This window comes from Cupressus sempervirens, chromosome 3 (assembly GCF_028749045.1).
Source record: "Cupressus sempervirens isolate cs-2001-9-10 chromosome 3, ASM2874904v1, whole genome shotgun sequence".
Lineage (NCBI taxonomy): Eukaryota > Viridiplantae > Streptophyta > Pinopsida > Cupressales > Cupressaceae > Cupressus > Cupressus sempervirens.
The window spans coordinates 1,034,386,018-1,034,412,987 of record NC_143120.1 but is presented as its reverse complement, the minus strand read 5'-3'; positions in this window follow the sequence as shown (position 1 = coordinate 1,034,412,987).

Sequence of the window (26,970 nt, the reverse complement as noted above, 5' to 3'; positions counted from 1 at the left end):
ACCAACTATCTCCTCAAATGATAAAGAGACCTCCTATAACTACTACACATAAGGATCCACAATCATATCAACCTAGTAAGACTAATCATGTAGAGAATAGACAAGAAGGTTAGAGTGATCCCTCGCAACAATTTGAGAAGGATCTTCTTCATTAAAGAGAAGATGTATATCATCAATGATGTCTCCCAAATCTTCTATGTATGACTCCACAAACAAACTTGAAATATCTGCTATGTAGTCATCCACTAATGCTAGAGCTGTAAGACAAGGTGTACCCAACTATACTAAATTGCATGTGGAATGTGCTAATGCTATGATTTCTTACTATATCTATCAATAGGATCCCACATATCTAAATCTATTGAATCAATATCACTAGTGTCGCTATTAGTTTTCACAATGTCTGAAGTATGAAGAGGATTAGAGGATAAGCTAGGTGAAATTTCCTCAAAGTGAATGTTCCTCTATATGAAGATCTCATGAGTCTTAGGATCCATAAGTTTGAATTCCTTAACACTATCTTCATATCTGATGAAAGTACAAGGCCTTGGTGGTGCTGCCTTGCATTCTCTTGAAGATATGTTTGCCCATGCTAGACAACCAAATACTCTGAAGTATTTCACAAGTGGTTTTCTGCCACACCATGCCTCAAAAGGAGTCTTTCCATCTAAGACATAATGAGGAGACTTATTAAGTATGTGATTGGCACTGCTTATAGCTTCAACTTCAAGTGATGGGTCAAGAGACTTGGATTGAATCATACAAATTTCCATTGACTTAAGAGTTCTAATCCTCATTGCTACAACATTTTTCTTTTGTAGACTGAATGCTACTAGATTCTAAAGATCAATACCCTCAAGCTTACAAAAGTCTCTAAGTCTTGAATTCACATATCTACTTTCATTGTCTATATGAAGAACCTTGATGGATTTACTTGAGTGCTTCTTAGCATGACTCTTGAAGCGTAGAAACTTATCAAATACTTCATTCTTGTGATTAAGAAAGTAGACCCATGTGTAGCATGAAAAGTCATCAATAAAAGTGAGGACATAACAACCCTTGCTAATTGATGTCACTAAGAAAGGGCCTACTAGAACCATGTGAACCAACTCAAGAACAACTGACACTCTCCAAGACTTCCCTTTGTCAATTTTCTCTTCTAGATGCATATCAATTGAACAAGTTGAACATTCATCCATAGAAAATTTGATTTTAGGTAGACCTTTTGACCATATTTTTTGAGCTAAGTTGATGAAGATAACAGAAGGCAAGATTTCCATATCGTACATGCCATAATTTACTTTGTGATTGAAAATGTTTCAACAAGGAATGCGAAGGTGATGTAGGCACAAAGTGGTAAAAAGAATAAAGCCTTCTATCATGATTGACTTTATCCATTGCAACTAATGAATCATTTTCAGATTGTGCACCATTATTAAATCTAGAAGGAACTTAACTTTGTTGCCATCTCCATAGTGAGTGATTTGGTAGATTGAAAGGAGATTAGAGCTAAGGTTGGGAACATAGAGAACTTCTTTAAACTCCCCATTTTCCATCTCCACTTGTCCTTTCCCTTCAACTCCCATTTTTGTATTATCCCCTACAAAGATGTGAGGTACCTTGGACTACTTTAATGAAGAAAAGTCTCCTTTTGAAGAACCCATATGATATGAGGCACCTGAGTCAAGAATCCATTCCACTGAAGAACTTGAACCAACAATAAGTTCTTGCCCTTTTCCCTTTGAAGTGGGTGGAGTTGAATCCTTGGAAGCATTTGACAAATTGATTTCATTCTTCCTAAGTAAGTTTTCCAACTCATAAATTCTCTTAGTCTTGCAATGATGCTCATCATGACTCAGTTTCTTACAATATACAACAAATAATTTATCCTTGTTATCATTATTTCCCTTCTTTTTGGAAGAAGAACTACAAGAGGTAGATTGTTGTGTCTCAGATTGTTATTTTTGCTTCCACTACTTCTTGTTATTATTGGTAAAAAAATTTCCACCTTGATTTGTTTGGTTCTCATTACTAGCCACTAATGCTTTAGATTTGGATGACTTGAGGATTCCCATATCTATCAACTTGGATTGTTCCAACATCAAAAATTTTGTAAATGCATCAAATGAAGGCTTAGTGAAGGCACTTCCCATGGTCAACTTGTGAGTGTTGTAACTTGACACAAAATATGCATACTCTGAAGGTAGCCTCTTCAAAATATGATGAATCAATTGATCATCCTTCATGGGATTACCACAATCTTTAAGTACTGCTCTCAATTCATTGGCTTTGTTGACATAGTCTTGAATTGTGTCAAAATTCTTAGGATCCAATAGAAGTAGATCATCCTCAATTTGGTATCCCTTTTCCTCATCCGTCTTACCATACAATCCTTAAAGTTTGTCCCAAGAAGGCTTAGCTTCCTTAAAGCTAAAAATGTGGAAGAAGAGATCTCTATGAACACAACTCCTAATAATTCCTAAAGCCTGATTGTCTTTAATTTTCCAATCAACTAGTGTTGTAGCATCAATGGGTTTGGTAATTGTACCATCAACATATAGATTTAAACCTTTTTCCATTAATCTACTCCATAAAATATCTTTCCATGTAGTATAATTGTGAGAAGTTAGAAGTGGAGTTTTAGGTGAACCCATGATGCAGAATATTAAAAGAGTACAAAAGAGAGACACAAAAACACAAGAGACACCCCCATAATTTATATGTAGTGTGTGTAAAATAGGCCACTTGCCAAAATGTACAAAGTGGAATTTTGATTTTGCTATTGACAACTACCTTTTGAGGTTCAAATCTATCACTAAGCACTATAGCTTAGATGTACAACAATTTTGAATAGTAATCAAAGCAATACAATGCAGAAAAGGACCTAATTCTAAAAGTGATATTTTTCTCTACATAATCCTTTAATCTAATTATAGATCTAAAAGAACACAAAAAATAAAGCACTTAAAAAAAAAGAACTTGAAAATGTGTCCAGATGAGCTTGTACGAAGCATTTGAAGTTGTGAAATGTAGGATTGGATAGGTATAGTTTTCAAAAAATGCAATTTCTAACAAATCTATGCACCAAAACTAGAAAAGAATAGTACCATTGAAAAGTTTAGAAAATTCTACCCAAAAAAAATAAAATTGCACCTAATTTGGAGTTTTGGATAACTAAGTTATGGCCTCCCAAAGTTGGACTGTCAAATCAAAATTGAATCTAGAGAGGGGTCTGGGCAGCATACTGTAATGTTAAATTTGATAGACAAATGACTATCATAGTAGTTAAATTATGCCTAGAAATGACAATCAGGTGATGGTCAAATTTAGCATAGTATAATGCTTATGTCAGCGAAAAATGGGGCCCTAGATGATGTCATTGCTAACATCATTGTATGAATGGACACATGTCTAGCCTACATGGGTGTATAGTTAGGATGATGGGGTAGTTAATGTCATGGATGAAGCTATCGAACACTGACATGGTGAGTTGATTTGGTGGCTAAAGGAGTTTGTGTGTCATAGTGGTGATTTGACCACATGTCTTTGTTGAGCTTGCCAGAGTGTCTGACAACTATCACCAAGGGTTTTTAAAAAATGGATGCCAAAAACTATGTTAGTTGATGGGGTCCTTTAATTGGCTGAAAAAATTGCAGTGACATTTGAAAGTTTAAATTGTGATGAGCCAACAATAAGAAATTGAAGGTCACTGGGAGATCGCTATTGAATGGCCAAAAGAAAGTGATCCTAGAGATGAATTGCATGTTAGAAACTAAGCAAAAGACATCAAAATTCATAGAGTTTGTCAATAGTTTAATGCTAGAGTAGCTAGTGGTTAGTATTCAAAAAATTAGTGGTGGGAGAGAGTAATCCCACATTAGTAGTGGGAAAAACTTTCAGCGTGTTTAGAAACCAAATGCCATGGTTGGTAATGCAAAGAGTTGTAGCCCATCGGTGTTGGTGGTTGATGCCACCTACTTGATGAGACTAAAAATTAAATAGGAAGTATAATGCTAAGTTAAGGAATATTCGTAGGTATAGTGAATATTCCTTGCAGGGGCTAGGGTTTCACCACCTAGTTCCTACAATTTTTTTCCTCTATAGGCCCTATTGGCCAAATTTTATTTTCAAAAATTTGCATGAAAATGGAAAAAAAAAATTGACAAATTTTTTAGAGAAAATAATATTGATCTAAAAATAAATTAAATATATCTAATAAATGATCATACTAAATTTGCAAATTGGGCCTTCGGATGCAGTTTGCAAAATTTTTTTGCCTCAAATTCAACTATGGCCTAAGGTAGGTGAATTTATAGTCAAATTTCACTAAATCGACATTCTGGACACAATGACAAGGTCTTTTTTGGTGCTAGATGCTCTCAATGACTGTGGTACTTTTGATTTGGGTTGATGTGTCCTCAGAGAGGTGAAGCAAGATTGGTCTCCAATGGTTATGTGAAGAGAATTTCCCTCATCTCAGATACCATGTAAGAAGTTTTCTTAGAGAAAAATCACCCAAGGTCAAGGAAGTCAAGCACAAACATAGAATAGACTAAAGTATGATTAGAATAACAATATCAAATTGAATTGATGTAATGTCATGTACATATACACTAGGAGCGCTTGAATATAACGGCCTCCAGAATACTTCTAGAATGTCTAGGAGTTAGCACACTGATAAGTCTTGCAACCAAGCACATGTCCACCAAGTGTGGATTATTCTCCATTAAGTATAGGAGTTAGTGTGATGATGAGAGGACAAGCCTAGAAAGGTGTAGCATGTAAAATTATGTTGTAGACACCATGTGCTTAATTGAGAGTGCGAATAACCATTTTTTCTACATGACAACTTAGTTAATTATGAAAACTCTAGTGTTATAGACACCATGTGCTAAATTAGAGTTTCTTACTCCAATGTTGTCAACGTGACAACTCATAAGAGTACACAAATTCCTATGTGTCAAACTAATAAATAATAAAATAATGCATTGACCTAAGTAAATACTTATTTACACCAATAGGATATTGGAGCTTCGTTGCAACTTCTCTCTTTTTGTCTTTTTCTCACATGTAGCCATGGCTTCCATCATCATGTTTCATCCTTACATTTTCATATTAGCTTAGATTCATATTTTCCTCGTAGATTAAAATTGCATTATTATTTCCTTTCATAGATTAGATTTCCTTTCTAGCATTTTTATCATTTAGATTAGCTTGTATTTTCATTTGCATGCATATTTGATGATCATGGAGACTATCACTCTTTCTTTTCCTCTTTTAATTTCTCATTTTGTGGTGTACTTGCATGGGCACAAAGTAACTCAAATTGAGGGCCTCAATTACAAACCCTTGCACTCCATGAATAGAGAGATATGGATTTCCATTTGAGATCTCATTCTTGAGCAATCTTGGATATAATGATTCATAGAAGTGTGTCAACATTTTAGCAAACACCCTTAACTTTATCAGTTCCTCCTACATCTTTGGTGATAGAATTGGATTGATAGCCCTATATTTTTGTCTAAAAAGTGTAGCTCCTTATTTCAATGGGACTTCATGTTGAAAATGATCCCTTCTCTAGGCCTTTAAATCATCATATGACCAAGAAAATACATGTCTATATTTTCTTAGTAAATCAACTAAAGTCTATTTAATTCTAGGAGATAACTTCCTCCCTACATACACCTTTTTAGGTGCTTCTTGAATTCCAAGGTTTATCTCTTCTAAATCTTTTACATCATGTTCCTTTTCACCTTTTTTAGATCTATCATGGTTATAAAAAATAGTTTCTAATACAACCAATCCCTTATGAATCTTGTTTGTTTTCAATTGGACAACCTCTTCACTAGAAATGACATCCTTTCCATCTATTATTTCCATAAGTGTTGTACAATCAATATCTTGTCCCAAAAATTGCTCTTCACAATTTATAAATCTTATAATATCTTTGTCATCTTTAAAGGCTTTCCAATTTTGGATATTATTAGGGATAGATGGTTTGATCTATACTTCCACTTTTGATAAACTAGAAAAAGTCACATCATTAGGTTTTATAGCAATATTTTCCAATAAATAAACCATCTTGTTGTTGCTTCTATCTTTCCATATTATCCCAAATGCATGAAAAAATTCTATCATGTCCCAAACACCATTTCTATACTATTTCAATCTCTTATTCTTAGAAACATACACTCCTCTTATTTAGGAAATGAATAACTTAGAATCACCAACAACATGTAAGCACTTAATACCATGTTTATGAGCTGACCTTAATCCTAACAATAGAGCCTCATATTCTATAATATTGTTTTTACATGAGAAATGTAAAGTAAAAGAAAACTTATAAGTGAAACCCTCAAGAAAAATTAAAAGAATACTTGCTCTTGACCCATCTTTATAATAGGCTCCATCAAAGTACATGGTCCATAAATTTCCCTCTTCTAATTTTGAGTTAGCTTCCATTGTAATAGGGGACTTGAATAATTCCTTTTTTAACACCAAAACTCCTACCGTAAATTCATTTACATTATTATCTACAAAAAATGTCCTTTCATTTTCAACATCTTGTTCAATCATGTAAACTCTCTTGGGCTCTCTATTGATTTTGACCAACTTATCTTCAATTTTTAAAGTGCCATAAGATAAATCACATTGCATGTTTCCAACCATCTCTACACTCCATTTCCTTGACAATAGTATACCATATTGGGGTTGGATGTCAACTACCAAAACACTCATTATCAATTCTTTACCAGGATAAGAAAGCAACCTATAAGGTAATGCATTTATGGTCCCTATTATAGTAACCTCTCTTTGATCCATGGTACAGCATCTACCTTGAACACTATCCACTTTCAACCCTAACTCTTTCATGACTTCAAAAGTCATCACTATATTTGATGCACCTAAATCTATCATTTAGTTCTTTAAGGTCTTCCCATTTACCATAATACTTAAGAAAAAAGTGTTATTATTTCCTAGACATTGATTAATTAAATCATCCAAATAGATAGGTGGGATTTGAGAAACTACTCCTTCCATCTCTAATGGATCACTATTTTCAACAAGGATCTTATTTGAGTTATAAATAAGAACACCTTCCTTAACACTTCCTACCCATTCCATAGCTTTATCCTTATGCTCTGGGATTTTTAATCACTCAAAGAGTGGGAATTTGAGAGTAATTTGTGACATGGATAAAATATCAATAGGAGAATTAGGATTTTTTTACAATGCATACCTTTCACCTCTTTTCTATTTTCAATAGTACCAAGAACATCATGATGTCTTTGTTTATTGCTTCCTATAAGCAAAAAGGAATCCTTTTCTTCTCCCTTTTTCTTATCATTATTTTGAGATTTGGGGATTTTTAAAGCTTCTTCCTTCTTAGGTTCCCACTTCTTACTCACACTTTTGACCTTGTTGTTATGACCTTCCTTAGGCTTACTTACATTTTCCCTTTTGGATTTGCCTCCTTAACAAAAATACCAACCACATTACCAACTTTGTCTTTAGATATCATACCACAAGTCTGCACTTGTGCAACCATATTAATAGTGATCTCATAAATTTCCTCTTTGGTGAGCCTTCTAAAAAATATTTCATTATCTTTTGAGGAAATCATTTTACAAGTATCATCATTTGTTTCATCTTCATCTTAGAAAACCTACCGATTTATAGTATTGTACATCTGTACTTCTTCATATATCATTTTTAGTGTCATCATAGTCAGACACATCGTCATAATAATATTCAACAACATTACACCCCACATCATCAATATTCTCTTCCTAATTAGATCTCTCCTCATCCTCATTCTAACCAATGGAAAAAGAGATAGTAACATGACAATATTTTGGTGAATGAGGCAATTGATATACTAAACACCATGCAGAGTCATCTATCATGTTGACAAAAGCCTTTTGGAGGGTATCATAGGTATTATTCTCACTAGCATTCTTGGTAGGAGGAATAATAGGTTTCTCACCCTTCCATTGGGTTGTATTAGGATATTTTTGCATTTTGTTTTTCCTACTAAAATTGTTGAACTATGGTTTATCACCAATAATTTTTTTATTAGCATTTCCAATTAGAGGATTCATATTCTCCAAAAAATTAAATATATGATCCATCTTATCCTCTTCAAGCTCATTACTTGCATAAAGTTTATCATTTTCCTTTTTGTTGCTATGAGGACTAAAAGGCTTTTAATCATCTCTTCTTCCTAAGTTCCTAGAAGTTCTCCTATTATTTTCAATGTTTACATCTATTCTAAGGGCTATTGGTCTTAGATTGGTTTTCACAATTGAGTTTCAACACACATAACCAATTCCTAGTTGATACTGAGTATAATATAGAAGCTGAGCTATAGTGTGTGCTGAGCTAGAGATTCAATAAGTGTTGAGTGAACTTCAAGTGCTGAGTGAACTTTAGGTGCCAAGTGAAGTTCAAGTACTGAGTGATAAGCGATGTTGAGTCACTATAGGTTCCAGTCACAATATAGATGTTGAGTGAAATGGAATCACTATAGGAGCCAAGTGAGACAAAATTCTTATACGTGCTAAGCATCAACAATTAGTAACTACCGAGTAATAGAGAATAAACATATGAGTTTGTGCCTTCACAAACTAAGATATAAACCATCTTTGAGCTGACTCAAGATGAATCTCAAAGGATCTTGAAGATAAGATCAAATCTTTTACATTACCTATGTAATCAGCATGCAACCAATAAGAAAAATGAAGAAGGCATGAAACCAATAGGAAAAGTACAAGAATTGAGTGGGAAATAAAGAATCAACATTGATCATAGATTCATATCTAACCCTAAGTCTTTGAAGCCTTTAAAAGGAGGATGAAACCCTATTGTATGTGTGTATGTGAGAAGTGTATGGGTGAATTATAGCAAAGTGCAAAAGGGTGTAAAGACTTAGAAAGAGCATAACAACATTGTAGATTTCGATGGATTAAGAATAGAGTATCAAAGTTTTGAAGAGAGACATATCAAATCAAGCGAGGATCAAAATAGAAAAAGCAGAATGAGGATTTAGAATTAGCAATTGAAGATTGCAAGTCATCAGGTCAAGACTTTCTACTACTCTCTAGCAATTTTATTAGGAATGAAAATCCTATGATGATAGGTTGGTTTAATAGCCATGTTGTAAGCCTTTAAACAAGGTGCTAAATCCTTTAATAGGGTAACATTCCAAGTGATTATTTGTAAATCCTTTAACCAGGTCACTTTTAATAGGGTGTAAAGTCTCTAACATGATAGGCCTTTCACAGAGCAGACCATTGGAAGTGGTCAAACTTTGTAACCTTAAACAATTACATATTGCTATAGTGATGCTTTATGGGTGCAATTTCCACCCTAGTTTTACCTTCTCATTTTGGAGGGTTTCTAGGTTACCAAATTCTTGTGTTATCTATTTTCATGCATGTCTTTACTTTCATGTTTATTAGATGAATTAGATGCATGAAATTTTTTTTAGCTAAAAGGTTTTGAAAAGGGTAAACCTTTTATGTTGGCAGGTGGAGTGGAAATGAAACCTTATGACCTATCGACTCCTTTGCCCCCCCTCACAATACTTCTAAAACTTAGAAGTAAATCTTCCCACTTTTAAATTCCAACAATTGGTATTAGAGCCTAGTTCTCACAAGAAGGAGCCTTACAACTTGGAGAAAAAGATTTGGAAATGGAAGTCTACAAACTTGGGAAGATCATAGAGAATTAGGTAATTGATATACAACTTTCTCTACACACTTTGGAAGAAGCTAGGGAGGAAGTAAGAAAATCCTTAAAGAGAATAAGAGAGATAACCATAGCTAAGAATGATAAACAATACAAGGAGATTGACACCTCAAAATTGTTTGCAAATGGAGATTCCAAAGAGTTTGATGCAGTAATAATAGACCTAATGGAGAAGAATAGAGTTCAAGCAGAAGAAATTAGAACTCTCAAGCTTGAACAAGAGTCACACACCATGATGCTTTGTGAGGTGACTAAACAAAAGAAAAGAGCCATTAAAGATAAGGCTATGCTAGAAGAAGACAAGGGAAATCTTGCCAATAGACTAGAAGAAAAGTCAATTGAGCTTGCAATAATTTCAAACATGCAACTAGACACCCTAAGCTAGATGATGAATTGACTCAGGCAAGAGGACAAATAACTAGGGCCAAAGGCTCACCCAACTATCCAAACCACCTTGCAAGAGTTAACACAACAGAAACAAACACAAATAACAGCAACCAAAGGAGAAAGAAGAGTGAATTACTTTTATTGATTCATCAAGAATATCTTCATACATGCCTAGCTATGAGGCCTTCTAGGTTATGGACAATTAAAAATACATTCACATTCAAAGATCCAACTACAAATTCACACTTTCATTTTTGTTCTCTAATTTGCTCTCTGAAACTTGCCTAATTCTAAGCCTAAACATTCTATTTATACTTGCCAAAATAGCTTACAAATCATTCTAGAATCATTACATAAGAGGAAGGCCAACCCAAAAACTATCTAGACTCATCCCAAGAAAAGATCTTAACATAAATGTTATGAATGATATAAATCCCACAAGTCAGCTCGCAAAATCACATCCAAATACTGACACTTGGCATACAATTGGTAACTCAGCACATGAAGAAACACTCAGCATGCACTGAGTAACTCGACACATGAAGAAACACTCAGAATACATTGGGTAACTTGGAACATGAAGAAACACTCGGCATACACTGAGTAACTTGGCACATGAAGAAACACTTGGCATACACTGAGTAACTCAGCATATGAAGAATCACTCAGCATACACTGGGTAACTTGGCACATGAAGGAAAATAGGGTTACTATGCACATGAAGAAAATAGGGTTACTAGGCACATGAAGAAATTTGGGTTACTAGGCACATGAAGATAATAGGGTTACTAGGCACATGAAGAAAACAAGATTTCTAGGCACATGAAGGAATTGCTAGGCACATGAAGAATTTCTAGGCACATGAAGGAATTGCTAGGCACATCAAGGACTGCTAGGCACATGAAGGAACTGCTAGGCACATGAAGGACTGCTAGGCACATAAAGGAACTGCTACACACATGAAGGACTGCTAGGCACATGAAGGAATTGTTAGGCATATGAAGGAACTACTAGGTGAACAAAATGAGCAGGACAACAAGGCAACCCAAGATGCTCCTGCATCATGAATGCACATCATGAACTAAATGTTAGAGACATTAAGATCTCTACACTAAAGATGCAAAATGAACAACTACACAATGACTTAAAAAGAGAGAAGAAAATTGCAGAGAGCTTCAACAAACCCAATGAGGCCATCAAGTACTTTGAGTAGCTACTAAAATCACCAAGGGCTAGCAATGATACTTTAGGACTAGGATACACTAGTATTGAACAAGGAGAGTCATCCAAGCCTATAGAAGGAGAAACAAAGGTAAGAACACTAAACCAACTTTTCATTTATGTGGTAAAAAAGGACATACCTCTAATGTATGAAGGAACAAGAGTGCCTATCAGCATGAAAAACCTAAGAATGTCAGAAATTGTCATAAATGCAACAAGCAAGGACATCAAGCACATAACTATAAGACTAGGACTATTAAAGCACCAAGATTTGAAGGTCATTGCTACAATTGCAAAAAGTATGGACATAGAGCTTTTGAGTGCAGATCAAAGCCTATGTGGACACTTAATCAACCAACAAGGGGAAATAACCATGGACATCACTACAATTGGGACTACAACACTAGGTATAGCTATCATTATTGTCAAGAATATGGACACATTTGTAAAAATTTCATAAGAACATATTTTAGTGGAAACTATAGTAGATGGTTGAGTCTAATCACATTTTTAGTTGTTTGAAGATTGGTCATGTCAGCAAAAATTGCCCAACAAGGTCAAAGGCACCCAATTCAAAGAACAAAAAAGGAAAAGAGAAGGTGGATGTTGAACACATCAGAGGAGAAATGAATAAGACATGTAAGAAGAAAGATGGGAGTAGCATAGTAAATGAAGGGATCACTTCACCTAAAAGGTCAAGTGGTCACACTTCATTAAACCAAGTACAAGAAGGCATGAGGCACTGATTTACAAAGCTTTATAATACATCAATTCCTAAATTAGAAAGTATTGAAAAGAAGAGATTAACATGATTAGAGATGCAAAGTTAAAATTTCAAGATTTCATAAGTGTTGCCAAGTTGCCCTCAGATGCCAAGTAAAATCTTAATACAAGCTGAGTTGACAATCAAAATTAGAAGTCAAATGGTTAGTTGGAGCTTAGTAGGTAGAGGAAGCCAAATAAAGAGAAACCTCAGTTGAAGCTGAGTGAGTGATACTTTTGTGGATGTCAAATGATGAAAAGCCAATGAAAGTTGAGTAGTGCAGAAATCCTTAAGAAGCCAAGTGGATAGTTGTAAATGCACTAAGCATTAAATGCAATGAAAATAGGATATATTATCACATTTTGAATAATTTTTTCTTCATCACAAATAAAGAGAAAAGATGAAGAAAAGTGCAAAATGACTCCAAAGAAAAGAATCAAACATTTGAGCTAATTTCAATAGTGATTCAACACAGTTCCACTGATTTTGAGGTATTTGCATCTATACTGAGTTATTCAGTTTCATATTTTCTTTGTGTTCAAACCCTAGATCACATAAATGGATTTTAGTTCTAAGAAAACATAGAATAAAGAGTTTTTTGAGGTTCAACTAGTGTCAAACAAAGTGAAACAACCAGATTTTTAGCTAGTCCCTAAAGTGGCATATAAAAAAGACCTAGGCGGAGCCCTATTTGTCATACCCCCTAAGGTAGTTATGGTTCAGGATGTTAGAAGATGTTATAACTATAAAATTGGAGCCATAGGAGACATGGAGATGAGGGAAGCCTATGAGAGATTGTGTGAAAGTGGAGTTTTGAAAGAAGAGTATCAAATTGTTGAGAAGAAGGGTTTGACATGAGCCCTATAATTCCCTATAGTTTTCAAAACTGAATGGATCAAGATAGTTCTTAGCAGGATACATGATGGAAGTTTATGGTTGGAGGATGGTCTAGTAAAAATAAAAAAAAGGGTTGTACATAGAGTGACAAGGTACTGAACCCTAGATAGGCTAAAGACCCTTAGGAGTGATTTTAAGGAAGTAATTGAAAAGAACACTGGTGCCAAGTGGAACAAGAGAGGAATGACAATAGAAACCATCTAGGACCCTCTTCTTTAATTTTCTATTAGAGTTATTGCACAAAAATTCTATAAATCCAATAGACTTAATAGTGTGCCTTGCATTGCAGTGGATGTGGGTTACAAATTAGTGAAAAAGGATCATACTTATGATCTTGCAGAACTGCAACAGCAACAAATTAATGAAAATTTAGCAGTAATAAGGAGAACCAAGGGAGCCCAATGTAAGTTTGGTGCTATTCTAATTTTCATATTTTTCTATGTTTAGAATGAATTTCGATCTTTTGGTAAAATTGTGTGGAAAGAAAATAGGTCTATCATAGCTCAAGTTAATGAATATATAGAACAAATGGGAGCTAATTTTGAGACCCTTATGACTAGCTATGTTGAAGACCTCAAGAAGACCATGAAGAAAAGGCTAAGAATACTAGTTTCATTAGTAGAGAAGCATGTAAGTGATGTATGCTTTCTTGTAGATATCAATTATAAATGCATACAAGTTACGATACCAAGAGTTAGATGGCTAATACCTCTTGGCTATGAAACAAATATAGATGAAGCATCAATAGCTATAACTACACTACTAGCTAAGGAAGTAGACAAAAGTACACCTCATTTTGGTATATTTTATGTGGTAAGGTCAAAGGTGGATATGGAGTTGAAAACTACCTCTATACTGAAGAAGAAAGATAAAATTGTGAAGAAATTGAAGGCTAAATTTGGTGAGGGCACAACAAAAGAAGAAGAAGAAGGTGAAGAAGTAGAAGATGATGAAGAAGATCAATGACAAGAAACACATGCTTTGACCCAAGGAATGGGGGAGGATGTAGAAGAAGAGGAAGGTGCTAAGAAAGAAATACCCAAGGTTGAATCAAAGAAATGAAAGGCATAGAAATAGCTAGCTGCACAACCCAAAGGGAAAAAGAAAGCAACAAAGCTGAGCCCAACCAAGCCAACTACAAGGGTAGATACAAGGCCAAAAACACAAGTGGAAAAGGAACAAGGGAAGAAAAAAACCATAGAGCAAGGAGGGCCTATAGAACAAAAGAAAAGAATAAAATATGTTGCACCCCTAGAGTCAGATGAAGAAAAGACAAAAGCTGACAATGATCAATTTAGATTGGAAAGAGATTCTACCAAGTCTAATTTGGAAAATGTTTGTGATAACATTAGAGACAATGCAGGTTTAACTGGTTTAAAGACCATTGATTTTAATAAATTATCAATAGAAGAACAAAACATAGTGGAAGAGTCCATCTACACTATGATGGCTAAGTTCAAGATCACCCCACTTGAACTAGATAATTCTATGCCTAAGGAGCTAAGCTCCATTGTAGAGAATAAATGGCACTACTATCTTAATATGGAGAAAGAAATAAGGGAGTCTACATTGGCTTGTGTAATTCTAGACCTAAAAAAAGGTCAAATAACTAAGGTTAGTAAGAAACATGGGAGCAAATTTTCACCCAAATATAGAGCCTTTAGTATCCTATAGAAAAAAATAGAGGATGTTGTAAAGAAATCCATGAAAATGTGAAAATTAATTTATTGATTGAATACTATTAAGGAAGGGAAGGAAGATACCTTTGAGGGAAGAAATGATGAGGAAGAATAAGAGAATGAAAAAGAAGAGGAAGGAGAGAAAGAAAAAGAAGAGGAAATAGTGGAGAAGACACAACAAGGTGAAAAGGCAACAACTGAGGAGTAGTAGCTAGAATAGAGTGTCCAAGACACCCAATTGCCACCATCAAGTCCTCCACATATAATACCTACAAAAACTATAATTTTCACGGATGTTCTTGATACCTAAGTTTAGAACATCAACCCATTAACTAGAGAGGATCTCAAAAAGATCCTTTACCAAACCACATTGCAATCATAGTTATGCATAAATCCTATTTTAGTGAGTGTGGAAGAATTGCAAAAAGTTATAGAAGAGATTTTTAAGAAGAAGATGAACACAAAAGAACCACCTTTACAACCTCCCATAGATATAGAAGATCAACCAAAAGAGCAAGCAACACAAGATACAATTGCTAAGGTTGATCCCACAGTAATAGCAACAACAATTGCTGAGGAGCCAGCAAAAGAGTAGACATGAAAAGATGTTCCTATAGCACAAAGCCAAGGTGCACCTCCTCAAATAATTGTTATTGATTAGGGTAGTAGAGAAGAAGACTAGGAAGAGGAGAAAACCCCCAAGGAAAGAGAGTAAGAGGCAATACAAGCACTGGTAAACTTTCCTACTATAGGGACTCCTACCAAGCACTCGAGCACTGATGTAGTACCATTTCAAATTTCAACACCAATCTCAAGCTCTACCAAAGTAGTAAGGGTACTTCACTATGGATACCTTGCACTTGATGAGGAAATAGTCATAACTAGTTATGACTACAAAACAATAAACTTGGCACAAATCAATGAAGTGCAAGAGGCACTTGAGAGAAAGAAGAAGTAGGAGATACTCAAAAAATGAGTATAGAAAAAAGAAAGCATTGGTGGAAATCAAAGACATATTCTTTGATGCATTTAGCTTTCCTATACCTAATAAAACAAAACCCATCATGGAGCAACTATCCAACATAGTGGACTAGGTACAAAATGAAGACCTTGATACAAATGTTAAATTCTTAGAGTGGTCTAAAAAGAAATTTCAAATGAAAGTTAATGAGAAGATATCTAGTGAGATAGAAATTTCACAAGTGGAACTATTTAAGAAGGTTGAGAAAGTTAAAACAATACTTGAGAATATATTCCCATTGTACCCCAAATTGTGTGACTCATCATACTTTACACAAGAAAGTAGCTAGAGGATAGTGAGCTTGGAATGAAATCTTAATATTTCTAGCACATAGCTACCTAAAGATCCAACTCAAAGTGAGAGCATTTTGCAAAAATGCTTCATACTCAGAAGGAGTTAGCTATATTGATAGTAGAAGAGGCCAATGTCAAGGCCAAATTAATATAGATTCAATCTGCTATTACCCAACATCTAGAAGTACTAGATAAGGAAGTGGCCTATGCAAAAAATGTTTAAAAGAAAGACTCCAATCTTTCTACCTAAGAAGGCCTAGTACATCTTGCAGCAGAGACAACCATCCAACACAAAGCATTGGAAATTTCCTTAGACAATTGGGATGCTTCTCTAAAGATGATAATGGAAGCAAATAAAACATTTTTGGCTAAATATTCTATTCATTCTTAGGACCCATTGACATAAGTGTCAAAAAAAGGGGAGAAATTAAATTTTTGGAGATATTCATTATTGCATATAATAAGAATGGGGAGGTAAATAATATGAATGAGGAGATGATACATTCTTTGATGGAGGTAATAAATAATATCCAAAGGGGTAGATATTCATGTAACACAATTTTGAAGAAGAAATAAGGGAATAAAGCCAAAAGGATGCAAAAATTACAAGTTGTGAAAGGGAGAGTAGAAACAAAGGAAGAATACAGACAAATAGATATAGAGTATATACAAGGCAAAGAGTATTAGAGACATCAGCATGAGATAAATTTAGCACAAGAGTCTTTGGTTGCAAGAAGGGAATTTTGGTTACAGAATCGACACATCAACTCAAAGGGACTTACAAGATTTTGAGATATACAAATTTTTGAATTTTTTTTTGAAGATTTGAACATATTCAGAATAGAATGTGTAGTATACTCATAGAAACTAGATTCATAATGTTTAGTTAAGTGCTTTTTCCTCTCATGTCAAATGGGGAGATTATTGGTCTCATATTGGTGTTGACAATTGAGTGTCAACATACTTAACCAATTTTTAGTTGATGCTGAGTATAATATAGAAGTTGAGCTATAGTGTGTGCTAAGCTAGAGGTTGAATAGGTGTTGAGTAAACTTCAGGTGCCTAGTGAACTTTAGGTGCCAAGTGAAGTTCAAGTGCCAAGTGATAAGTGATGTTGAGTCACTATAGGTGCTGAGTAGATTATAGATGCTAAGAAAAATAGAATCACTATAGGTTCCGAGTGAGACATAATTCCTATATGTGTTGAGAATCAACAATTAGTAAGTGTCAAGTAACACAGAATCAACATATGAGTTTGTGCCTTCACGAACTCAGAGGTAAATCATCTTTGAGCCGAATTAGGATGAATATTGAGGGATCTTGAAGATAAGATTGAATCTTTTGCATTACCTATGTAATCAACATGTAGCCAATAAGAAAATGGAGAAGGCATGCAACCAATAGGAAAAGTGCAAGAATTGAGCAAGAAATGAAGAATGAATATTGATTGTAGATTCATACCTAACCCTATGTATTCAAAGCCTTTAAAAGGAGGATTAAACCCCATTGTATGTGTGTATGTGAGAAATGTATGGGTGAATTATAGCGAAGTGTAGAAGGGTGTAAAGAATTAGAAAGAGAAAAACAACATTGCAGAATTTAGTTGATTAAGAATAGAGTATCAAAGTTTTGAAGAGAGACATATCAGATCAAGCAAAGATCAGAATAGATAGAGCAAAACGAGGATTTGGAATCAAAAATTGAAGATTGCAAGTCATCAGGTCAAGACTTTCTAATAATCTTTAGAAATTGTATTAGGAATGAAAATCTTATGATGATAGATTAGTTTAATAGCCATGTTGTAAGCCTTTAAACAAGGTGCTAAATCCTTTAATAAGGTAATATTCCAAGTGAGTGTTTGTAAATCCTTTAACCAAGTCACTTTAATAGGGTGTAAAGTCTTTAACAAGACATGCCTTTCATAGGGTAGACCATTGGAAGTGGTCAAACTTTGTAACCTTAAATGGTTACATATTGTTGCAATGATACTTTGTGGGTGTCATCCCCACCCCAGTTTTACCTTCTCATTTTGGAGGGTTTCTAGGTTACCAAATTCTTGTGTTATCTATTTTCATTTTTATTAGATGAATTAGATACATGTGAATGTTTTCATCTAAAAGGTTTTGAAAAGGGTAAGTTAGTTATTTCTGATTCACGCCCTCTCACAAGTAAATCTTCTCACTTCTAAATTCTAACAACGGCATCTCTTAATGTTCTAGGATCTTTATCCCTCAAAATGAAATCCATCTTACTATTGAAAGAATTGAAATATGTTGTAAGGTAAAAATTTTCATCCAACCTCATTATGTGGAACAATTTGTACATTCCCTTTTAAAATATGATATTTAATTTGTAAGAATTTGGCTTAGGCCAGAATTCACCCAAGAACTAAAGAACTCAACACAAGCACACAGTAGACCAAAATAGATAGATTATGATTAGAATGAAGATATTCATTCAATAATTGGATTCAAGAGTACATTAGGAGTGCCTGAATATAAAGGCCTTGGGAGAGCTTCTAGAATGCATAGAAATTAGCATCATGATATGTCATACAACCAGGCACATGTCCACTAGATATGGGTTATCCTCCATTGAGCACGGGATTAAGTGTGATGATGTGAGGATAAGCCTACAATGGTGTAGCATGAAAATCAGTGGTGTAGACAACATGTGGTAAATGAGGGGTGTGGATAACTATGTTGTCATCATGACAACTCAGTGAATGATGCATACTCCTATGTTATAGACACCATGTGCATAATTAGAGTTGTGTAACTCAATAAGAGTTCACAAACTCTTAAGTGTCTCACCTAAAATAATAATAAAATAATGAAAAATATTTAAATAATGCATTAACCTAAGTAAAAGTTAAGTAAGTGTAATAAGTAAATACTTATTTACACCAACACCCCCCCTTAAGTGCAAATTAGGGGAATTCCCTCAAGCTTATGAAATCTAGGATGAAATGCAATATGGGTCCTGACTACTAGGCCATGTTAGGTACCCATGTACATAATGATATGCAATCTCCCATAAAGCGGGGAAAGAGGGAAAACCTCATGGGAAAAACCCTCCCCCCAAAAGAGAGATAAATAGGGATGCATGGATGGATGGAGTAATCAAGACCCCCCCATTATGACATACATCCAGTATATACATAAGAGAATGATGAGAAGAGGAAGAGAGATAGGATGGGCTCCTTCCCCCAAAGAAGAATGTTGAATAGTGATTGCTCTAATGAAGAAGCTAGTCCAAGACTACAGAATGGTGTTCCTCCCCTTAGGAAGAAAAAATACCATGGGTAAAAATGAGACACTTCCATTATATGTGGAAAGAATCCGATGGATAAGTGATGTCTCTAAAACCTACTCAACTGAGTGAAGAACCTATCCCAAAGAACTGTCTAACTCTGCAACTACTGATCATAAGTATCCACAATAACTTCAACCTGTGAGGATCGATCATGTAGAGAATGAACAAAAGAGTCGGATGAAACCCTCATGACAATTGAAGAAGGTAATTCTCCATATAGAAGAAGAGGTAGATCATCAATACTATCCCCCAAATCCATCACTGAACCTATATTTGGAAGACTGGAAGTACCCTGCTATTCTAGACCTATCACTATGGTGATGTATGCATGTGGACTGAACTGATGAAGTGACCTCTCACTATATCTGTCAATAGAACTCCACATGTTTGAATTTGTTGAAGCACTATAGCTGAAATTACTATCAGTATCCACATTGTATGATGTGTGAAGAGGAGTAGAGGATAAGCTTGGTGAACTTTCCTCAAAGTATACATCCTTCTCCACAAAAATCTGATGTGTCTCAAGATCTAGAAGTCTATATGCCTTCACACTATCTTCATAACCAATGAAGGTACAAGGCCAAGATGACTATCCCTTACATCCCCTTGAAGATCTCTTTCCTCGTGCAGGACAATTGAAGACTCTGAAGTGTGTCACAATAGGTTTTTTGCCACACCATGCCTCAAAAGGAGTTTTTCCATGTAAGGCTAGATGAGGAGAATGATTAAGAATGTGAGTGGCACTAGAGATTGCTTAAACTTCTAATGATGGATTGAGAGACTTGACATGAATCATGCAACTTGCCATAGACTTAAGAGTTCTAATCCTCAGTGCTGCAATATTTGTCTTATGCGGATTGAATGCTAGTGGAGTCTGAAAATCAATGCCCTCATGTTTGCAAAAGTCCCTAAGTCTTCTGTTCACATCCATGTTTCCATTGTCCATTTGGAGTACTTTGATGGCTTTCCTGGATTTTTGTTCTACATGAGTCTTGAAGTTTAGAAACTTGTCCAACACTTCATTCTTACTATGAAGAAAGTAGACCCAAGTGAACCTTGAAAAGTCATCAACAAAGGTAAGTATGTAGCGACCCTGTCTGAATGCAAAAGGACTTGCTAATACCATGTGAACCATCCTATAGAACACCAGTTGCTCTAGAAGACTTCCCTCTTTGTAACTTACCCTCTAGATGCATATCCACTGAATCTATTGAATATTTACCCTTAGAAAAGTTGATTTGAGGTAGACCTTTCACCATGTGGTATGTGCAAAGTTGCTGAAGATAGTGGTAGTCAAGATGACCATACTGCTCATGCCATAATTACATGTTTGAATTGGATTGTGATAACAAGGCCTTTGAAGAAGACTTGGGTACAAAATGAGAGAAAGAGTACAACCTTTTGTGATCATTCACTTTCCCCACTGTAACCAAGGAATTATCTCTGAGACTGTGCACCTGAACTGAGTCTGGAAGGAACTCAACTTTATGTCCATCTCCAAAGTGAGTGACTTGGTAGATTGATAGGAGATTTGAACTTAGGTTTGGAACATAGAGAACCTCTTGAAATATCCATTTTCCATTTCCACATTTCCTTTTCCTTCAACTTCCATTTTACTATCATTCCCCATGAAGATGTGTGGCACCTTTGAGTGATTCATTGAAGAAAAATCCTCCTTTAAAGAACCCATATGATATGAGGCACCTGAGTCAAATATCCATTCCTTTGAAGAGTTTGAATTAGCCATGAGTGCTTGCCCTTTACCCTTGGAATTTGAAGACAATCATTTATCCTTATAAGCATTAGGAAATGGAACATTATGTTTCTTCATGATGTGAGTCAACTCATCAATATTTTTAAGATAACACTCATGCTCTTTATGAACTATTTTTTTGCAATAAGAAAACTTCTTGTTCTCCTTATTATTGTCCCCTTTCTTGTTGGAATTTGAGGACTTGCCTTGTTTATTAGATTGAGGTGTTATCTTTTTTACATCCTCTGATTTGTCTTTCTTCCATTTCTTCTTGCCCTTTCCTTTAATTGAAGATTGTGCAGCTGAATTTTGAGAACCCTCATTGTCCACCAATGTTTTAGACTGAGGTGATTTGAGAATCTCCATTGATTTCAACTTATTTTCTTCATCATCCAACAGTTTAGCATATTCATCAAAAGTGACTTTCTTGTAGGTAGACCCTAAGGTAGTCTTTGAGGTGTTAAAAGAAGATACAAATGTGGAATACTCCAATGACAGCTTAATATGTATGAGATAGATCAATCTGTCATCTTTGATAGAGTTCCCACAATCAGTAAGCTCTATCCTTAATTCATTCACCTTAATGATGAAGTCCTGTATTGAGTCATATGACTTAGGATCTAAGGATACAAGCTCATCTTCAATTTTGAACACATCCTCTTCAGACACTTTACCATAAAGGCTTTCAAGGGTATCCCAAGCTTCCTTGGAGGTAGTACATTTCTTAATCTAATACATGATCTTATCATCTATCCCCAAAAATATATCACCTAGGGCTTTCCTATCCATGGCTACCTAATCTAAAATTTCACTTGTTGATACATTATCACCTACTGGTTTAGAAAGAGTACCATCTACATATTATGAAACTCCATTATGCATTAAGTGATACAACATTTTGATTGACCATGAAGCATAGTTATGAGGAGTTAATTTAAGAAACTTAAAGTTTCCCATAATGCAAAAAATAAAATAAAAGTGCAGAAAAGGGAGAACACAACACCAAGAACACCCCCCCTTTCACTAAATCAAGAAACCCCCCCAAAATAGATGCTTTGGGCACTTTATTAGTAGTGTGATTACAATGGGCCACTTGCCAATTTTGGCCTTGTGGAATTCTAATTTTTCTTGTTACAACTTCTATATGGAGTACAAATCTAAAACTTTACAATGTGCTACAATTTTGAAGCATTACAAAGCAAAGAAAGGCCCTATTGCTGAAAGTGACAATTTTGTCCACACAACACTACAATCTGATGCCATATCTAGAAAATAGATAAAAAAATATGCACTTTCAAAAAAATAGAACCTATTTTTGACTCCAGATGTGCCCATACGGAGCATTTGAAGTTGCAAAATGCAGGATTATCTAGGTATAGTCACCTAAAAACACAAATTTTGAACAATCTATGCACCAAAACAAGAAACTAGCTGCACCACTAAAAAGTTCAAAAAATTCTACCCAATTTCAAAAAAAATCACACCTGATTTGGAGTTCAGATGTGCAAGTTATGGCCTCTTGAAGTCGGACTACAAAAACCAAAATTGATTTGCAGAGGGGTTACATCAGTGGAATACGAGGTTAAATTTGACGGTCATACGACCATTGCAGTAGTTCAATTTTTCCCTAGAATGATGTCTAGATGGGCATCAAATTTAGAATAGTGATATGGTGATGTCAGCAACTTCCAGGCCTAAGATGATGTCAACACAGAGTCATGATGGCATCATCATCATACAGATTGTTCGGATGGATGAGGTGGCACCATGTAAGCGATGACTGTGAAGTTGATTGGGATGTCATACTGCAGAGTTGGTTATCTAACATAGGCACTAATAGGGGCCAAGGTACTATTGACTGTGCAAGTTACAGGGCATCTATGTGGATCTGACTGGTTGCTGAGCGAGTTAATGTCTGTTGCATAGCGTAGGCACAAGTTGCCAAAGACTATAATTTACATCACCAAAATCTGCACCAGGGCCAAAATATGCTTAGAGGAATGTCGTCGAAGTTTCTAAGGGTTAGTATTGCTGTGCAGAACTATTAAAGAGCCTGCGGCCCATAGGATAATTAATTTGACCCTGCGCTAAAACAATTCCTCCAGACCAAATAAAAGTGCCGAGCTGAGGTGTTACTACTCAGTTCGGCCAAAATATTTTCTCTGCTTCCCATTGATTCTAAAAATAAAATTCAAAAAATATTCAAATAGGAAAATAATATTCAGATTTGAAAATCAATCAATCAGATCAATGAAATGATCATACCCGAATTGCAAATCAGTACCTTCGAGTGCCAGTTTGCAATTTTTTTTTGCCTTACAATCAACTTTCACCTAAGATAGGCAAATTTATAGTCGATGTTCATCGAATCGATGCTCCAAATGCAATGGTGAGGTTAGATCTGGCTCTAGACACTCCCAATTTTTGCAGATCCTTCAAATTTGTGTCGAGGTGCTGAAGCATGAACGGTCTCAAATAGCTATTTGATGAGAATCTCCCTAGGCTCTGATACCATGTAAGAATTTGGCTTAGGCCAAAATTCACCCAATAATTAAAGAACTCAACACAAGCACATAGTAGACCAAAATAGATAGAGTATGATCAGAATGATGATATTCATTCAATAATTAGATTCAAGAGTACACTAGGAGTGCCTGAATATAAAGGCCTTAGGAGAGCTTCTAGAATGCATAGAAGTTAACATCATCATATGTCATACAACTAGGCACATGTCCACCAGATATGGGTTATCCTCCATTAAGCACGGGATTAAGTGTGATGATGTGAAGATAAGCCTACAATGGTGTAGCATGTAAATCAGTAGTGTAGACAACATGTTCTAAATGAGGAGTGCGGATAACTGTGTTGTCATCATGACAACTTAGTGAATGATGCATACTCCTATGTTTTAGACACCATGTGCATAATTAGAGTTGTGTAACTCAATAAGAGTTCACAAACTCCTAAGTTTCTCACCTAAAATAATAATAAAATAATGCAAAATATTTAAATAATGCATTATCCTAAGTAAAAATTAAGTAAGTGTAATAAGTAAATACATATTTACACCAACAAAATCAAATGTAGACTCATTTTCATTTTTCTTTATATGTTGAATTCATTCAATATTAAACCTAGCATTAGTACTATCATCATATTGTTCTTTAAAACATTTTTCAAGGTCTTTCCAAGAGAAAATGTTATTATTAGGTAATCTCCTATACCAATCCCTAGCATCCTCTATAAGGGAGTGTACAAACAATTTCATGACCACATATTAATGCTCAAATTCACAGTCATTCAACAAATCTTTAAATTTTCTAAAGTATTCTTCATCACTAATGACATTATTTCCATAAAATTTTGTAGCTTTATCTCTAAGGTAATTTGGAACAGGGTTTGGATGACCAAGGATACCTAGGAAATATATTTGTTTATATCTCTCCATATACATAGGTCTCTTTATGAAACTTACAACACCAACAAAACTATATCCAACAACTTGAGTATGGATATTTTTTTTCCTAGTTGGACACCAACTTGTTGTGCTACTATGGTAGAAGAGAAAGAAGGGCTGGGTTGAGAAGAAATGACATTACTCATTGTGGGACCACAAGCTATAGTAGAAAACATTCCTAATGAGAGCTAACCTTGGTTTGTATATAGAAAAAAGGTAGATTTCAAAAACTAAATTTGCTTCCTCATTTCTACTGCCTAAGCTTCATTCTCTACCTTCTCAAGTTCCTTTGCTACATCTTCCCACTCCTTCTTATCCTTTTCTAGTTCTAGATCCATTTTTGACATGGTAGGGAAATTTTTGGATGCAAAAATTGATTCATTTATCTTGACACCAGTTGCCTTCTTCTTACCCTTTTCAATAGACTTGGTGGTAAGATCAATTATATGGGCTTCAGTTTTCTCTCCAATGGGTTTATATGGTTGGATTTGCACAACTAAAAGATCTCTTTTTTATTGCACAGTCTATTCATACTCATGAACTTTGGATCTCATCTCCCCAACATTTCCAAATATATATCAATGTAAGGAAGTAGACTTATCTTCTAATTTCTTATTTTGTTCCTACAAAGAAACCATTCTTCTAAGTAGGTTGTCTCTTTCATTGAGAGCATTCATAGTGATTTGTTCCTTCTCCTTTTCCAAATGGATATGTTTGGAATCTTCTTCAACAACTCCTTTCCTAAGAGCTTCTACCTCTATTAGTAGATCATCAAGGTTGGTAATAGTTGCCTCTAATTCCATAGGATCACTTAGGTCATTAATATTTTTCTCAATAGAAGGAACATGTTAGGATTAACCTTAGACAAAAATGACAATTACATGCAAATATAAAAAATATCAAAAAATAATAGTCTGGACAAAAAAGAATACAAGACAACAAGATTTAACATGGTTCACCCAAACCCTGGGCTATGTCAACCAGACAACAAGTCCAATATTATAATGATCCAGTGATTACAACCTACTTACAATTTGTAATCCCTTACAACTCATAACTACTGCAAGAAGTAATTTTGCATCACACATAATGAAAGATACCCAACCCTAATCTCTTTTACACAAGTATTTTCACCACTTTAGGTTTATAATTAACTATTACATATCAGCCCAAAATTCACATAAAATAGGGCTCAATTTTTTTTGAGCCCCAAAGAATTATGAAGTATGCACAACACTTTGCTAATCAATCACCAAAAACTAATAAAACATGCCTAGGATGAGATCTACTTGAATAGATGCTTCTAGGTCTTAGATGTTAATTTATTCCTCCTAAATTACTTGATGCCTGAATATAAAGGCCTCAGGAGAGCTTCTAGAATGCATAGATCAGCATCATCATATGTCATACAACTAGGCACATGTCCACCAGATATGGGTTATCCTCCATTAAGTGCGGGATTAAGTGTGATGATGTGAGAATAAGCCTACAATGGTGTAGCATGCAAATTAGTGGTGTAGACAACATGTTCTAAATGAGGAGTGTGGATAATTGTGTTGTCATCATGTAAACTCAGTGAATGATGCATACTCCTATGTTGTAGACACCATGTGCATAATTAGAGTTGAGTAACTCAATAAGAGTTCACAAACTCCTAAGTGTCTCACCTAAAATAATAATAAAATAATGCAAAATATTTAAATAATGCATTAACCTAAGTAAAAATTAAGTAAGTGTAATAAGTAAATATATATTTACACCAACAAAATCAAATGTAGACTCATTTTCATTTTTCTTTATATGTTGAATTCATTCAATATTAAACTAGCATTAGTACTATCATCATATTGTTCTTTAAAAAAAATTTCAAGGTCTTCCCAAGAGAAAATGTTATTATTAGGTAATCTCCTATACCAATCCCTAGCATCCTCTATAAGGGAGTGTACAAACAACTTCATGACCACATATTAATGCTCAAATTCACAGTCATTCAACATATCTTTAATTTTTCTAAAGTATTCTTCATCACTAATGACATTATTTCCATAAAATTTTGTAGCTTTATCTCTAAGGTAATTTGGAATAGGGTTTGGATGACCAAGGATACCTAGGAAATATATTTTTTTATATCTCTCCATATACATAGGTCTCTTTGTGAAACTTACAAAACCAACAAAACTATATCCAACAACTTGAGTATGGATTTTTTTTTCCTAGTTGGACACCAACTTGTTGTGCTACTATGGTAGAAGAGAAAGAAGGGCTGGGTTGAGAAGAAATGATATTACTCATTGTGGGACCACAAGCTATAGTAGAAAACATTCCTAATGAGAGCTAACCTTGGTTTGTATATAGAAAAAAGGTAGATGTCAAAAACTAAATTTGCTTCCTCATTTCTGCTACCTAAGCTTCATTCTCTACCTTCTCAAGTTCC